The sequence below is a fragment of the Meriones unguiculatus genome, chromosome 3 (genome assembly GCF_030254825.1).
Source record: "Meriones unguiculatus strain TT.TT164.6M chromosome 3, Bangor_MerUng_6.1, whole genome shotgun sequence".
Taxonomy (NCBI): Eukaryota; Metazoa; Chordata; class Mammalia; order Rodentia; family Muridae; genus Meriones; species Meriones unguiculatus.
In genome coordinates this window covers 41880270-41898294 of record NC_083351.1, presented here as the reverse complement: position 1 = coordinate 41898294, position 18025 = coordinate 41880270, and the positions used below count along the sequence as shown (strand labels likewise).

Here is an 18025-nt window from a genome sequence, read left to right as displayed (position 1 = left end):
AGAAGACCCAATCACCCCTTCTAAAAAACTTACTAGGGGCATATTAACAGAGCTCCTAAGCAGACACTTGGCAGCTCAGGATTTTGTCTTCCAGTTGTTTTCACTCCACTCAGACCCTATATGGTTCACAGCTAAAACCTGGGGCAGATGGACAAGGTAGTTTTGGTTTGGGAAGAGTTCTCCCAGAACTACTGCCCTGGGCTCTGATCCCTAATTTCTATCTAGTCTCCGAGGACATTATATTTAATATATTTTATATAAATACACAGAGGAATAGAAAACATAAAATATGAGAGATTGAGGGAAAGTGAAGAGTTTGCAGAAGAGTCAGAGCTACAGATCTTGCTCAGGCCAACTTGACTTCTTTAACCCGTTTGGCTTCTGGCTTCTCATTAGTTTTCTTCTGTGATTTTTTTTTCTTCTGGATCTTTTTCTTTTTCTTACTCTGTTTTGACTCTTTGGCTTTTTTTAAGTTAGATGAATTCTTGGGACCACTTTCTCCCTCCTTATCTGAATCAGAGAAATCTTCTGCACAGGCAGTTTGTATGTCAGAGTAGCAGATGACGATGCATTTGTCAGGGTCTTCTTAGTCCTCATCACCACTCTCCTCTGGGATGCATCCTCATGTGTTGCCAACATTTGGCCCCAGAGGCATGAAGCAGCATTCTCAAGTCCTCAGTGCAGCTGCTTGATCTTAACCAGGTGCTCATTAGTGTTCCAGTTAGTCATACTGGAAGGGCTGATGTGAAGCTTGAAATCTGGCCCAAGGTACTCAAAGTAGTCATTATACAGTAGCTCATTGGAGATCCCTGTGTCCAGGGCAACAGATGTTTTGTAAGTCCAGCACTGACCAGCATTACAGAGGGTATGGCCACCTCCTTCCAGCATTAGCATAGGCAAGTTGAAACCCTTGACACATTCAACACACTTGTCATGCCCTTTGATGGTCAGATTGAAGTAACCTAATAGATCCCCAGACAGGGAATCTGAGCCACACTGTAAGACTGCTGCACGAGGCGGGTACAACTCCATTACTTTAGATATGACTGGTTTGAAAATGGCTTTATAGGATTCATTATCGATCCCATCTGGGATCGGGTAGTTAACAGCATAATCCTTGCCTTTGTCAGACCCAGTATCCCAGTTCCTGGGATACTCTCCATATTTATGAAAGGACACAGTCATGACCAGTCTGTGGTCTAGAAGACCTCTTTCACACCATAGCCATGGGGAACATCAATGACAATACATAGCACCCTTTGGTGATGCTAAAGCAGTTCCAGGATGGCTAAGACAATACCACTGACATAACAGATCCAGGTGCTTTAGATTTTTTTGCATGATGTAGGCCCCCAGCCCAGTTCACAGTAATGTCCCTTGTTTATTAAGTTTCAGAATACTTGCCACAAGGCTACCAACAGACAACTGAGAGAACTCAAACAAGCCATCAGATACTGGATAGTCCCCACCAACACTGGATCTCTGCATCTGCTTGCTGTACTCAGACATGTTATTTGGCTGAATGGAACACAAGAATTTAAAGTAGTCATCATGATGGCATTTGGTCATCGACTCAGCATTGGCTTTGTGAAGACGATATATTTCCATTTTTCAGTAGAGACCATAGTTGAGCAACAAATTGTGAGTTGTACAGACGGTGAGGATTCATCTCCAGTGTAGCAGTAACAGACTTTCTTTTTGGTTCCCTGAGTGCCATCTTTCTCGCTGCTGCCCAGCCCTTTTTCTGTCAGTCTCAACATGCATTTTTAAAGAAAAAAAAAAAAAAGGAGCATCATAAATAAGGGATTTTACTGTAAACTTAAAAAATGATTACTAATATCAATACTGAATCATTAAAATTTCTAATAGATACACTGCTAATATCAAATACTGACATGAATACAGAAATTTCATGCATTCGTGCATTTGTCAGAAAACAAAAACAAAACACCAAATAACAACAACAAAACAGGTAGTATATGCCTTTAAAAACAAATCATGTAATTAACCCATGCAGCGGATAATCAACCATAACCAACTACTGTTATTTACTAGTATTTACTCTATAAAAAGTAAAATTTAAGTTCATAGAAAATTTTTACTTAGATATTCTATAGTAGCCCACAGCTGAAATAATAGTGGCCCACAGCTCAGATCTTTTCAGTGGGTGAAAGGTCAAGTAAGCTTTTAATTACCACAGAGTACTCTTTAGCTTTAAAAAGAATGAACTATCGCTATGTATATCAGCTTGGAGACTGGGTTAATACTGTTTAACGTAAATGCCAACTTCAAAGATTTACAAGCTGCACAGTTCCACTTTATTGTTTGTTATGAGAATTACCCTTTTTATGCTAAAAGTGGGAGAAAGAGTCTTCCCACAAAGAAAAGCACAGGAACTTGTTATCCAGTAACAAATGATCACCCTGAAAGTATACATACAAATAATATTGCTCAGGCTGAACACGTTACACACACACACACACACACACACACACACACACACACACAGGCACACCACACAGACACAGACACAGACACACACACACACACACACGAACACACACACACGAACACACACACACGAACACACACACGTACATGACAACAATTAAAAAAGAAAGAGGCCGTGAATTTGAAAGACAGCAGGGAGGGGAATGTGAGAGAATTTAGGAGGAGGGAACAGGGAACAGATGCAACTATATTTAATCTCAAAAGCAATAAAAGAATTAATTTTAAAATGCTTTTATTTGACACTCAACTTTGTACGATGAGATTATTTTATTCACATTTACAGTGTGTAATCTTTGAACTAGGTTAAATAGTTTATCCATTATTTTAAACAGTCATCAACTAATTTGAGTTGGAATCACTTAAAAGCATTCTTTCTAACATTCATTTAGGAGTACATCACGAGTCATTATAAACCACTGTTGCCCTTCTTGTTATAGCTGCATTAGAGTTCACATCAGCTAGGTTACTGCACCCCCTACCTGTTAACCTCCAATTTCTCTTCCCTCCGCTTACCCTCTCCAACTTTTCATTACCATTATTCACTCTCTTCTATTAGACACATTGTTGTATTTCTGTATCTGACTCATTGCACCAATACTCCAGTAACAACTGACCTCCAAGTTCACCAGTACTACTGCGACAGGGCTGTATCCTTTCTTCACTCATATGTCATAGTTCTGAAATACTGGAAGATCTGAAATGAAGAAAAAGTGGTTCCAGGGATTGAGTGAAGTCTAAGAAGAACAGCAGATGTGGTTATAAAAGGGTAACAGTGAGAACCAGTCAGAAATGGGGGAGGTGTTTTTCTTTCTGTTTTGGTTTTGTTTTTGTATTTTGACTGTCGTAGTGAACACATGTACTAGGTAACCAGTTTTCTAAATTTTGTAGGATGTAACTATCTGAACACAATATAGAGTAGATATGATGGAAGGCCCCTGTACGTTATACGTTTCAGAATAAAAGCGGTAAATATTTCAGTCTCATTTATATGTTTATATATGTTGATTTTAAAAAAATCAACACAAATTTTCCTTTTTCATGTTCTGATATTCTTGCATAAATATAACAGTTGATGAACTGATGGTTAAATGTGCTTAGGATTTACCTTAATAATTAGTAATGCTTAATTTATTATAGTTTTGTTAGTGTGTATGTTTATGTGTGTGTGTGTGTGTGTGTATGTGTGCATGAACGCAGTCCTGAGTATGCCATGGTGTTCTTTTCCCAGAACCTTACCTCTTGGTGAGTCTGAGGTTCATAGAAGAACTATAACTTGAATATTCAAAAGGCCAAAAAATTCATCATATATTTTTCTTACTTTATTTCTATTGTATGCAGTTAACAATGATGAATAATTTATTAGTTATTTATTGATATTATACAATTTTGTTCTCACATTATAAGGTTTTTTCTAAGATTGCTTAATCTTTGCTAAAATGTTCAAAAATAACAGCCTGGTTTAGTGACATTTTAATTTGTATATAATATTTATATTGCTATATTTTTTCTTCAGATATGTCAAGAGCTTGGTAATTTCAGAAAAGGTGCTATCTGGTACTTATTTGAGAGGGAAAGTAAAATCTATGTGTTAGTTTCTATGGAGATGGATCAAATAACACACACTGAAGCTATGTCTGCCTTAATTAATTACTTGATCTAAGGCAACCAAAGATGAAAGTGTAAAGAAAGAACATTTTGATACTGATACAGTATGGTGGGTATTCTTAGTTGTCAACTTGAGTGTATCTCGAATTAACTAAAACCCAATAAATAGCTAGTGACACCTGTAAGTGTTACAGCTCTGAGGATAAATGTATCCTGGCAGTCCTCAGCCAAGCAGTACCTCAAAGTCTCACAACACACAGTAAATCTCATATAAGAGATTAAGTGGGAAAGACATAAGGAGGTGGTTATCTCTGCTTGAGGTAAAAGCAGCAGGGAACTGGCTAAAATACAAAGTTATATAAGGTTTCTTGGGGGCAGAATTTTCCAGGGTGCAGATTTTCAGGATGAGGATTGGTGATCTTAAGAGCTCAGGAATTGGTGAGTTTTCAAAACTGGAAGTGGGCTCCACCTTTTACCCAAAGACACCTGTGAGAGATGTTTGCTTAGTTAGTTCATTTGAAGCGGGGTGATTCACTTCTACTCAGGATTTTTGAGCTGAGAACACACATTTTGAAGTGGGAAGATTGACCTCTGATTTGGGCCACACCTTTGGCTGTTGGCCTGTGTAAAGGATACGATAGAAAGAAGTTCTTTCTCTTTGCTTGTTTTCTATCCCTAGTAAGTCCATTCTTTCACTGGCATCACAGCCTCCTTCTTCAGGATCCTGAAGACAAATTTTAAGTCTGAGATCACCTCAAGGAGACCACAATTTACATATGCAGTTGACAAGAGCTCTTTTATTTTGGGAAAGCAAGACTCCGACATGCAGGGAATAGTCATTTAACAAAATGGCCATAAAGTAGACTGGAACTCAAGTAAGGTTGTAGGAGTTGTCTGCAGCCCCGGACCACAGTCGCCCCATTCTTTCAGGCTGTCAGACCCCAGGCCGAGCAGACAAGTTCCTCACAGGCAAATGAACGTCCCGCAGTGCTCACTCATTGTCTTACTGAAAACCTTCCCAGCTAGCACACTTGGCCTAGACGTCACTGCGTAGTCCAGACTGATCTCAAACACGTATATCTACCTGTTTCACTTCCTGAGCGCTGGGATTGAAGGTGGGTGCCGCTGTGACTAGATAAATCATAATTAAAAAAATGAAATTAGTGATTTACTTTTGACCTTTGCCTTATATTTAATGTTCTTCAATTTAGGAAACATCACTGACCAATTATTTTTCTCAGAATCTAGGACTTCTTTAATCCTTTCTAACTTGAATATGTCAGACCTACATTTTTTTTATATCCATGCACTGAAAACTGAATCTCTGAAGGAAACAAAATAGGAGCTAAATGAAAAGTCAAATTAATTTTATTTGAACAGCTACAGCTTTCACAGAGTGTGATTTGGAGTCCTTCAGTGTTACTTAGAGAATGTAATCACATATATTTGTCTTTTAGAGAATTATATTGTGACATATGCATGCCAAGCAGGACTACTAGTGTATAAATTACCCAATATTTATTGCTTGAAGTTGTAGCATACAAAGATAAACCATGCATGAAGTGTGCTTGACAAAAAATATTCCTAATATTAAATGAAACTCCATCAATGTAAGTTATTTACAAACCAATAAGATTAAATGTAATCTTATCAACATTTATGATTTACTTGAATTCAGTAATAAAAAGGCCCAAAATACTATGCAAGTGGTAGAACAGCCAACTGGCAGAGACAACAGTCAAAATTCTTTGGCAGGTAAATGCAATATTATCTTTGTCATGTACAATAAGTTAATACTTCAAAGCATTGCTTTCACTTAATCTAGTTCCTTAATATCTTCATCACTGTTATAAAATATGTGCACATGTGTTTTTCCTGTATATAATGTATACAGCTTTGGAAGTGAAAATGTGTGTGGAGGGTAGATAATATTTTATTAAACATTAAATACTGAAATGAGAGTTATAGGGGTGTGTATAATGATGCTTGCTGTAGCCAATATGCAAAAGCATACACACTCAAGTATGCATTTGATTTGAAATTTCTGATAGCCAGATTGAAGTGGAAGTTTCCGGTTTCCTTGAAGACTCAGTTTTGTTATGTAATGATTTGTTGCAAGTTGGGTAAGTGATGTTTTGCTGTAGGTTGGCTTGTGAGTTGGCATGTGATGGTTTGCTGTGAGCTCTCATGGGTGAGGTGCTATGACTTTGGCTAGCTGGAACATCCGTGGGAGAGGAGATATACAGAGGCATCACTTTTCGGATTGACAGCACGGTGCTGGTTTGTGCTTCAACACTTGGCTTTGCAGAGAGGAGCATTCCGGAGAGCTTCTTAGGGTGATCCAGCTGAGTCCTGCAGCTTCTGCCCCTTAGTGTTGCTGCTTCGTGTTGGCCTTTGGACTGGACTGCCGAAATCCCAAAAGCCCTGATCAGCAGCAAGTTCATAAAACAGGTCTACATCCCCTTTCTCTGCTAATCTCCTACTTAAGGTTGGAGGGTTGGAAGGGAAGAAAAGATACTTAAGAAAGCTAAATAAAGTAGGTTTAGTGAAAAATCTAAGCTTACACTAGAGCTTAATTTTGTGAGTGAGACAGGAAGAGACAGTCAAGATAGAGGCATATCTTATTGTATTACATTTCTGGGAAAGAGCTTGTGTGCAGAGAAAAGTGTGAAATGAATCTCTTAAATATCTTTGACTGTGGCTCCACCCAATAGGGAATCAAAGCACATGCTGAGACTCACAGCCAAACTTCAGTTAGAACATGCGGAGTCTTAGGGAAGAATGGGAGGAGTAGAAAGACATAAAGGAGACTGGAGCCCCACAAGGAGACAAACAAAACTATAAGTTCTGAGCCCAAGTAGTCCTGCAGAGATGCACCAACTAAGGACCATGAATGGAGAGGACCTAGACACCCTACTCACATTTAGCCAATTGGCACCTCAGTATCCATGTGGGTTCCCAACTAAGGGGAGCAGGGGCTGTCTGTGTTTTCAACTTAGTTGCCTGCTCTTTAATCATTTGCCCTTGGAGATGTGGCCTTGCCAGGACACAGAGGAAGACAATCCAGGCAGTCCTGATGAGACTTGAGAAGCTATGGGCACATGGCAGAGGAAGAGAACTCCCCCTTTCAGTAGACTGGGGGAAAGAAATAGGGGAGAAGAGGAAGAGAGTGTGGGAATGGGAGGAGTCGAGGGAGGGGGCTTCAGTTGGGATATATAATGAATAAATTGTAAATAAATAAATAAATAAAATTAAAAAGAACTAAAAATATTTTTAAAAGTCTCTGGCCCACTTTATATCAACATAATTCAAAGTACTTGGGAAGCAAAGTACATATTATTATACTCTAAATTACTAACTTTGCCAGTGTATAAAATATTTAGTGGTAGAATGAAAGGCTATTTTCCATTATTCTAAATTATTTGCAAATAGAATGGGGCAACTACATTAGGAAAACCTCTGAAAGAGAAAAACCAGACTCAAATCCTAGGAGTTACATACATCCTAAAAATATACATGTTTCATAATAGTTATCAAATAAACTGATGAGATTACTACAGCCACATGTGATCATTGTAATGGATGACATTAAACCACTTGATAAGTTGTACAGAGGGAAAACAGAAAATATCTCTGAATCCTATAACAAACATACTTCTTTCTTGAGCTCAGAGATCACACTAATCATCAATTTGCTGACTTAGGCAAAGAAACACTCCTTTCCCCCTTGCCTCTTGAGTGTTGCTCGGATCTATATCCTTAAAACATCCCTGAATTCTTTTCTGAAAAAAAAAAAAAAAAAAGAATTCAGGCACCCAGGCTCCCAAAGGCCGCAAAGGCAGACACAGGCAGTTTCTGCGCACCAGACAGCTGGCGGAGACTGAGCCGCCAACACTCAGCTGTGCTCCAGGCACAGGCAGTTTCTGCTGCCAGCCAGCTGGCGGACACTGAGCAGTGTGCACCAGGGCAAAAAAGACACTGGGAGTCCGTGTCTCCAGAGAATCCACAGGGAAGGAAGAAGACTGTACTGACTTAAATCACCCAATCCTTCCCTAGAAAAAGTCTAGCAGTCTAGCAGACCAGTGGGACCATCACCCAGCTGTGCTCCAGACACAGGCACAAACAGTTGCTGCTCGCCTGATGTCCAACTGGGTCACAGCAGCTGATCATTAAATTTACAACAAGAAACCCAGAAACAGGGCAGCTGCCCTCAGGACTTCCCTGGGTGAGAGGAGAACCCTCTCGACTAACAAAGACCACAGTTACCACTCAGGTCTATATCCCTGAGGTGAGCAACTCCTGAAAAAACACCAGCCATCCAGGGACTATACCCAAAAGGCTGAGAAGACATCCTTCAGGAAAAACCAGCTTTCTGCAAAGGGGATTCTCTCCACCACAGGATCCCCAGGAACCACCAGAAAATAACCCCAAACACCGAAGATAACACAATGGGTAGAGGCCAGCGTAAAAGCTCAAGCAACAAAAGACAGAGCAATATGGCATCTCCAGAACCCAGTTACCCATGGGCAAGTAGCCCTGGACACCCCACCATAACTGAAATCCAAGAAGATGACCTAACAAGTATGCTCATGAAGATGATAACAGAGGAAAGAAGTAAGATTCGTAAAGACATAGAGGAAGATAAACTCAAACAGAATATTGCCATCCGTAAAGAAATAGAGGAAGCTGCAGCCAAACAGTTTATGGCCTTTAGAAAGGAAATGCTTAAAACACTGAATGAAATGATAGAAACAGAGTTGAAGGAACTAAAAGAAAAACAGGAAAGTACAATCAGACAGGTGAAGGAAGTAAACAAAACAACTCAAGACATGAAGATAGAATTGGAAAAATTAAAGAAAACACAAATGGAAGAAATAATTGAAAGGAAGAATCTAGGGAAGAAAAGAGGAACTACAGAGGTAAGCATAACGAACAGACTACAAGAGATGGAAGAAAGAATCTCAGGTGTAGAAAATACAATGGAAGAAATAGATGTATCTGTCAAAGAAAATGTTAAATCCGAAAAACTCCTGACACAGACCGTCCAAGAAATCCAAGACAATATGAAAAGACAAAACCTAAGAATAATAGGTATAGAGGAAAAAGAAGACTCCCTTCTCCAAGGCCCAGAAAATATTTTCAAAAAATCATTGAAGAAAATTTCCCCAAGCTAAAGGAGAGGCCAATTAGAATACATGAGGCCTACAGAACACCCAACAAATTTGACCAGAAAAGAAAATCCTCCCGCCACATAATAATCAAAACAGTAAGTATACAGAACAAAGAAAAAATACTAAAAGCTGCAAGGGAAAAAGGCCAAGTAACATATAATGGCAAACCCATTAGAATCACAGCTGACTTTTCAACAGAGACTATGAAAGCCAGAAGGGCCTGGACAGATATCATGCAGACCCTAAGAGAACACAGATGTCAGCCCAGGCAAAACTCTCAGTCCTCATAGATAGAGAAAACAAGATATTCAATGACAAAAACAAATTTCAACAATACCTACAAACAAATCCAGCATTACAGAAGACACTAGAAGGGAAAATACCACCCAGGAAAACTAGCTACATTCAAGAAAACACAGGAAATAAATAACCTCACTTCAGTAAAACAAAAAGTAACCAAGCACACAACCTGATGACCACAGCCAACATCAAAATCAAGGGATCTAGCAGCCACTGGTCATTAATCTCTCTCAACATCAATGGACTCAACTCTCCAATAAAAAGACAGAGATTAACAGAATGGATAAGTAAACTAAACCCAGCAATCTGTTGCATACAAGAAACACACCTAAGACACAAAGATAGACATTACCTGAGGGTAAAGGGTTGGAAGACGACTTTCCAAGCAAACGGACACAAGAAGCAAGCAGGAGTAGCCATTCTAATATCTGATAAAATAGACTTTCAACCAAAATTAATAAAAAGAGATGGGGAAGGACACTTCATACTCATCAAGGGAAAATTCCACCAGGAAGACATCACAATCCTGAACATCTATGCCCCAAATACAAGAACACCCACATTTGTTAAAGAAACATTGATAAAATTTAAAGCATATATAGATCACCACACATTAATAGTGGGAGACTTCAACACCCCACTCTCAACAAAGGACAGGTCAACAAAACAGAAATTAAACAAAGAAACAATGTCTCTGACAGAGGTCATGAATTAAATGGACCTAACAGACGTTTACAGAACTTTACACCCAAACACAAAAAAATTTACCTTCTTCTCAGCACCTCATGGAACCTTCTCCAAAATAGACCATAGGGTCACAAAGCAAGCCTCAACAGATACAAGAAGATTGAAATAATCCCTTGTATCTTGTCTGATCACCATGGAATAAAGCTGGACCTCAACAATAACAGAAATAGCAAAAAGCCTACACACACATGGAAACTGAACAACTTGTTACTAAATGACAGCTGGGTCAGGGAAGAAATAAAGAAAGAAATTAAAGTTTTTCTAGAAATCAATGAAAATGAAGACACAACATACCCAAACTTGTGGGACACAATGAAAGCAGTGCTAAGAGGAAAGTTCATAGCACTAAGTGCCTTCAAGAAGAAATTTGAGACAGCTCATTCAAGCACCTTAATGGCTCACTTAAAAACTCTAGAAAAACAAGAAGCAGACACACCAAGAAGGAGTAGACGGCTGGAAATAATCAAACTCAGGGCTGAAATCAATCATTTGGAAACAAATAAAACAATTCAAAGAATCAATGAAACCAAGAGCTGGTTCTTTGAGAAAATCAACAAGATCGACAAACCCTTAGCCAAGCTAACTAAAAGGCAGAGAGACACCACCCAAATCAACAAAATCAGAAATGAATAGGGGGACATAACTACAGACACTGAGGAAATCCAAACAATCATTAGGACTTACTTCAAAAGTCTATATGCCACAAAATTTGAAAATCTAAATGAAATGGACAATTTTCTTGATCGATTTGACTTACCAAAGCTGAATCAGGACCAGGTAAATCAATTAAATAGTCCTATATCCCCCAAAGAAATAGAAGCGGTCATCAAAAGTCTCCCATCCAAAAAAAGCCAAGGACCAGATGGCTTCAGCGCAGAATTCTACCAGACCTTCAAAGAAGAGCTAACACCAATTCTCTTCAAACTATTCCACAAAATAGAAACAGAAGGAACATTACCAAACTCATTCGATGAAGCCACAGTCACCTTGGTACCTAAACCTCACAAAGACTCAACAAAGAAAGAGAATTTCCGGTCAATCTCCCTTATGAACATTGATGCAAAAATACTTAATAAAATACTTACAAACCGAATCCAAGAACACATTAAAGATATTATCCACTATGACCAAGTAGGCTTCATCCCAGGTATGCAGGGGTGGTTCAATATATGGAAATCCATCAATGTGATCCACCATATTAACAAATTGAAAGAAAAAAAACACATGATAATCTCCCTAGATGCTGAAAAAGCCTTTGACAAAATCCAACATCCATTCATGTTTAAAGTATTGGAGAGATCAGGGATACAAGGCACATATCTAAACATAGTAAAGGCGATATACAGCAAGCCTATAGCCAACACCAAACTGAATGGAGAAAAACTTAAAGCAATCCCACTAAAATCAGGGACAAGACAAGGCTGCCCACTCTCTCCATATCTCTTCAACATAGTGCTGGAAGTCCTTGCTAGAGCAATAAGACAGTTGAAGGCGATCAAGGGGATACAGATGGGAAAGGAAGAAGTCAAATTATCACTATCTGCAGATGATATGATAGTATACGTGAGTGACCCCAAAAACTGTACCAGGGAACTCCTACAGCTGATAAACACCTTCAGCAAAGTGGCTGGATACAAAATTAACTCAAAAAAATCAGTAGCCCTCCTGTATACAAAAGACAAAAGGGCTGAGAAAGAAATTAGGGAAACAACACACTTCACAATAGCCACAAATGACATAAGGTATCTTGGAGTAACCCTAACCAAGGAAGTCAAAGAGTTGTATGAAAAAAATTTCAAATCTCTGAAGAAAGAATTAAAAGAAGATATGAGAAGATGGAAAGATCTCCCATGCTCATGGCTTGGCAAGATTAACATAGTAAAAATGGCCATCTTACTAAAAGCAATCTACAGATTCAATGCAATGCCCATCAAATTACCAACACAATTCTTTACAGACCTGGAAAGAAAAATTCTCAACTTCATATGGAATAACAAGAAACCCAGAATTGCTAAAACTATCCTCTACAATAAAATATCTTCTGGAGGTATTTCCATCCCTGATCTTAAATTGTACTATAGAGCAACAGTTTTAAAAACTGCATGGTACTGGCATAGAAACAGAATGGTGGATCAATGGAACCGAACAGAGGACCCAGAAATAAACCCACACACTTATGGACACCTGATCTTTGACAAAGACGCCAAAACCATTCAATGGAAAAGAGATAGCATCTTCAACAAATGGTGCTGGTCCAACTGGATGTCTACATGTAGAAAAATGAAAATAGATCCATACTTATCACCCTGCACAAAACTGAAGTCCAAGTGGATCAAAGACCTCAACATAAAACCAGACACATTAAATCGGCTTGAAAAAAAAGTGGGAAATACCCTAGAACTCATTGGTACAGGAGAAAACTTCCTGAACAGAACACCAACAGCACAGGCTCTAAGAGCAACAATCAATAAATGGGACCTCATGAAACTGAAAAGCTTCTGCAAAGCAAAGGACACCATCATCAAAACAAAGCGACCGCCTACAGATTGGGAAAAAATCTTCACCAACACTTTATCTGACAGAGGATTCATATCCAGTATATATAAAGAACTAAAGAAGCTGAAAAGCAGTAAACCAAGTAATCCACTTAAAAATGGGGAACAGAGCTAAACAGAGAATTCTCTGTAGAGGAATACTGAATGGCAGAGAAGCACTTAAAGAAATGCTCAACCTCATTAGCCATTAGGGAAATGTAAATCAAAACCACCCGGAGATTTCACCTTACACCCATCAGTATGGCCAAGATCAAAAACTCAAGTGACAACACATGCTGGAGAGGCTGTGGAGAAAGGGGAACCCTTCTCCACTGCTGGTGGGAATGTAAACTTGTACAACCACTCTGGAAAGCAATCTGGCGCTTTCTCAGATAACTAGGAATAGCGCTTCCTCAAGATCCAGCCATACCACTCCTGGGCATATATCCAAAAGAGGCTCAAGTACACAAAAAGGACATTTTCTCAACCATGTTTCTGGCAGCTTTATTTGTAATAGCCAGAAGCTGGAAACAACCCAGATGCCCCTCAACTGAAGAATGGATGCAGAAATTGTGGTACATCTACACAATGGAATATTACTCAGCAATGAAAAATAAGGAAATCATGAAATTTGCAGGTAAATGGTGGGATCTGGAAAGGATCATCCTGAGTGAGTTGTCCCAGAAGCAAAAAGACACACATGGTATAAATTCACTCATATAGACATACAACATAGGACAAACCCACTAAAACCTGTGCATCTAAAGAAACTAAGCAAGAGAGAGGACCCTAACTAAAATGTCCAATCCCCATCTGGAAAGGCAAAGAGGATGGACATCAGAAGAAGAAGAAAACAGGAAACAACCTAGGAACCTGCCACAGAGGGCCTCTGAAAGCCTCTGCCCTACAGACTATCAAAGCAGATGCTGAGCCTGATGGGCAACTGTTGGGCAGAGTGAATGGAATTTTAGGTAAGAACTGGGAAATAGTAAGAGCTGGAGAGGACAGGGTCTCCACAAGGAGAGCAACAGAACAAGAAAATTTGAACACAGGGAACTTCCCAGAGACTCATACTCCAACCAAGGACTATTCATAGAGATAACCCAGAACCCCTGCACAGATGTAGCCCAGGGCAGTTCAGAGTCCAAAAGGGTTACATAGTAATGTGAAGAGGGGCTGCCTCTGACATGAACTGACTGGCCTGCTCTTTAGTCACCTCCTCCTGAGGGGGAGCAGCCTTACCAGGCCATAGTAGAGCACAATGCAGCCACTTTTGATGTGAACTGATGGACTAAGATCAGAAAGGAGAGGAGAACCTCCCCTATCAGTGGACTTGGGGAGTGGCATGCATGCAGAGGGAGGAGGGAGGGTGGTATCGGGAGGGGAGGAGGAAGAGGCTTATGGGGGGATGCAGAATGAATAAAGTGTAATTGATGAAAATTTTAAAAAAATATTAAAAAAAACTGAGATATTCTCACCATTGCTTATGACATGAATATGTGCATAAATGTCAGCTACCTCTTTAGGCCTCAATTTGGAGCTGGCACATTCAGTCTGCCAAAAGCAAACTGATGGTCAAGACCCAGGATGAAGTATACCGCTTACATTCTTATAGGTAGGATGTGTTGTAAATGCACAAGACTAAAGAGATAGTAGGATAATGGAAAATGTGGAAATAATACTCAGTTTGCCACAGATATTAAACTGAGGGAGTTTAAACTGAACTCCAGTATCTAGAGCTGCTAAAACCCTGTATCGAATGATCTATGCTACCAGTAGCCATTGTTTTTGCTTTCTTAGAATTACCCCATTTACTGATGCCAAGAAGTTGATATAGTCTTTTATCAGACAAAATCTATTATATTGGAGGCTTAATTGTAAATTTTCCTAAATGGTAGTATATCAGGAGGCATTTAGAGGCTGGGAAAGTGGCTCAGTGGAGGATGGCTTGCCTAGTGTGATCAGGGCCATTAGTTCTAGCCCAGAACCACAATTAAACAAGATGCTCGTAGAAGAGCCGTAGATCACGACATGTCACTTGCTTGGTTAAAGTTGACATGGGTTACAATCTTGATGTGTAGGATATTATTTTCTTCTCCATTTCCTTAAACAGCTCTGGTTCTCTGTGCTTTCCAGCATGTGTGCTCAAGGTTCTACCCTATGCTTTGTTTTTGTTATATTTTTTTCATGCTGGGGATTGCATTTCACTTCAGATAATGCTTCAGTGTTGCTTTGATTTCTGCAGGTTGGAATGGTAGCATTAGATACTAGCAGAATAAGTGACTTAGTAAACAAAAGAAATTGGTTTTCTGTGGGGTACATTATACACCCATAAAACTTGCTGCCTTTTCCACTCAGTGACTCCCACTGAAGCCATGAAATAACTGAAACTGCATTAACGCAAACTATAATCTCTAAAATCGTGAATCAAAACGAGCTTTTTCTACCTGTACTTTAATGACCTCAGGAATTATGCAACCTTTTTGGTTGTTCAGTGCAGACAGGTCAACCTTAAAACCATATACATACACAGTAACAACAAATGGACTCACTATTAGAAAAGAAACATATATTTATGCGTATAACAATACAAACAAATACAAATATTATTACCTGCATAACAATAATAGTAATTACACTTTATTCATTTTGTATCCCCCCATAAGCCCCTCCCTCCTCCCCTCCCGACACCACCCTTCCTCCCCTTTCTGCATGCATGCCCCTCCCCAAGTCCACTGATAGGGGAGGTCTTCCTCTCTTTCTGCTCTTAGTCTATCAGTTCTCATCAGGAGTGGCTGCATTGTCATCTTCTGTGGCCTGGTAAGGCTTCTCCCCCCTCAGGGGGAGATGATCAAAGAGCAGGCCAATCAGTTTCTGTCAGCGGCAGTCCCTCTTCCCATTACTATGTAACCCACTTGGACACTGAACTGTCATGGGCTACATCTGTGCAGGGGATCTAGGTTATCTCCATGAATAGTCCTTGGTTGGAGTATGAGTCTCTGGGAAGTTCCCTGTGTTCAAATTTTCTTGTTCTGTTGCTCTCCTTGTGGAGTTCCTGTCCTCTCCAACTCTTGCTATTTCCCACTTTTTACATAAAATTCCATTCACTCTGCCCATCAGATGGCCATCAGGCTCAGCATCTGCTTTGATAGTCTGTAGGGCAGAGGCTTTCAGAGGCCCTCTGTGGCAGGTTCCTAGGTTGTTTCCTGTTTTCTTCTTCTGGTTTTCAGAGGCCCTCTGTAGCAGGTTCCTAGGTTGATTCCTGTTTTCTTCTTCTTCTTATGTCCATCCTCTTTGCCTTTCAGGATGGGGATTGAGCATTTTAGTTAGGGTCCTCTCTTTTGTTTAGTTTGTTTAGATGTACAGATTTTAGTGGGTTTATCCTATGTTGTATGTTTATATGAGTGAGTATATACCATGTGTCTTTTTGCTTCTGGGACAATTCACTCAGGTTGATCCTTTCCGGATCCCACCATTTACTTGCAAATTTCATGATTTCCCTATTTTTCATTGCTGAGTAATACTCCATTGTATAGCTGTACCACAATTTCTGCATCCATTCTTCAGTTGAGGGGCATCTGGGTTGTTTCCAGCTTTTGGCTATTACAAATAAAGCTGCTACAAACATGGTTGAGCAAATGTCCTTTTTGTGTACTTGAGCCTCTTTTGGATATATGCCCAGGAGTGGTATGGCTGGATCTTGAGGAAGCGCTATTCCTAGTTGTCTGAGAAAGCGCCAGATTGCTTTCCAGAGTGGTTGTACAAGTTTACATTCCCACCAGCAGTGGAGGAGGGTTCCCCTTTCTCCACAACCTCTCCAGCATGTGTTGTCACTTGAGTTTTTGATCTTGGCCATTCTGATGGTTGTAAGGTGAAATCTCAGAGTTGTTTTGATTTGCATTTCCCTAATGGCTAATGAGGTTGAGCATTTCTTTAATTGCTTCTCTGCCATTCGATATTCCTCTACAGAGAGTTCTCTGTTTAGCGCTGTTCCCCATTTTTAAGTGGATTACTTGGTTTGCTGCTTTTCAGCTTCTTTAGTTCTTTATATATAATGGATATGAGTTCTTTGTCAGATAAAGTGTTGGTGAAGATTCTTTCCCAATCTGTAGGCAGTCGCTTTGTTTTGATGACAGTGTCCTTTGCTTTACAGAAGCTTTTCAGTTTCATGAGGTCCCATTTATTGATTTTTGCTCTTAGAGCCTGTGCTGTTAATGTTCTGTTCAGGAAGTTTTCTCCTGTACCAATGAGTTCTAGGGTATTCCCCACTTTTTTTTCTAGCCGATTTAGTGTGTCTGGTTTTATGTTGAGGTCTTTGATCCACTTGGACTTCAGTTTTGTGCAGGGTGATAAGTATGGATCTATTTTCATTTTTCTACATGTAGACATCCAGTTGGACCAGCACCATTTGTTGAAGATGCTATCTTTTTTCCATTGTATGGTTTTGTCATCTTTCTCAAAAATCAGGTGTCCATAAGTGTGTGGGTTTATTTCTGGGTCTTCTGTTCGATTCCATTGATCCACCATTCTGTTTCTATGCCAGTACCATGCAGTTTTTATAACTGTTGCTCTATAGTACAGCTTGAGATCATGGATGGAAATACCTCCATTGTAGAAGATTGTTTTAGCAATTCTGGGTTTCTTGTTATTCCATATGAAGTTGAAAATTTTTCTTTCCAGGTCTGTAAAGAATTGTGTTGGCAATTTGATGGGAATTGCATTAAATCTCTAGATTGCTTTTGGTAAGATGGCCATTTTTACTATGTTGATCCTGCCAAGCCATGAACATGGGAGATCTTTCCATCTTCTCATATCTTCTTCTAATTCTTCAGAGACTTGAAATTTTTTTTTCATACAAGTCTTTGACTTGCTTGGTTAGGGTTACACCAAGGTACTTTATATCATTTGTGGCTATTGTGAAGGGTGTTGTTTCCCTAATTTCTTTCTCAGCCCTTTTGTCGAAAAAAAGAGTTTTTCAACTTGAAGGGAGTATATGGGATGGATTTGAGGTAGCAAAGGGAATGGGAAAGTGATGTAATTCTGTTTAACTATTTAACTAAAACATAAAAAAAATAGAATGAAATTAAACTAATCTATTCCCTTTACTTTTAGGACCATCCATAAATGATTTTAGGAGCTTAAAAATATGCTACTATG

General features: G+C 39.4%; 1 pseudogene; it reads right to left on the bottom strand.

Annotated features, from left to right (window-relative positions):
* Positions 1 to 346: 346 nt before the first annotated feature.
* Positions 347 to 1669, bottom strand: LOC110561305 (histone deacetylase 1-like; annotated as a pseudogene).
* Between the last annotated feature and the right edge of the window lie 16356 nt (positions 1670 to 18025).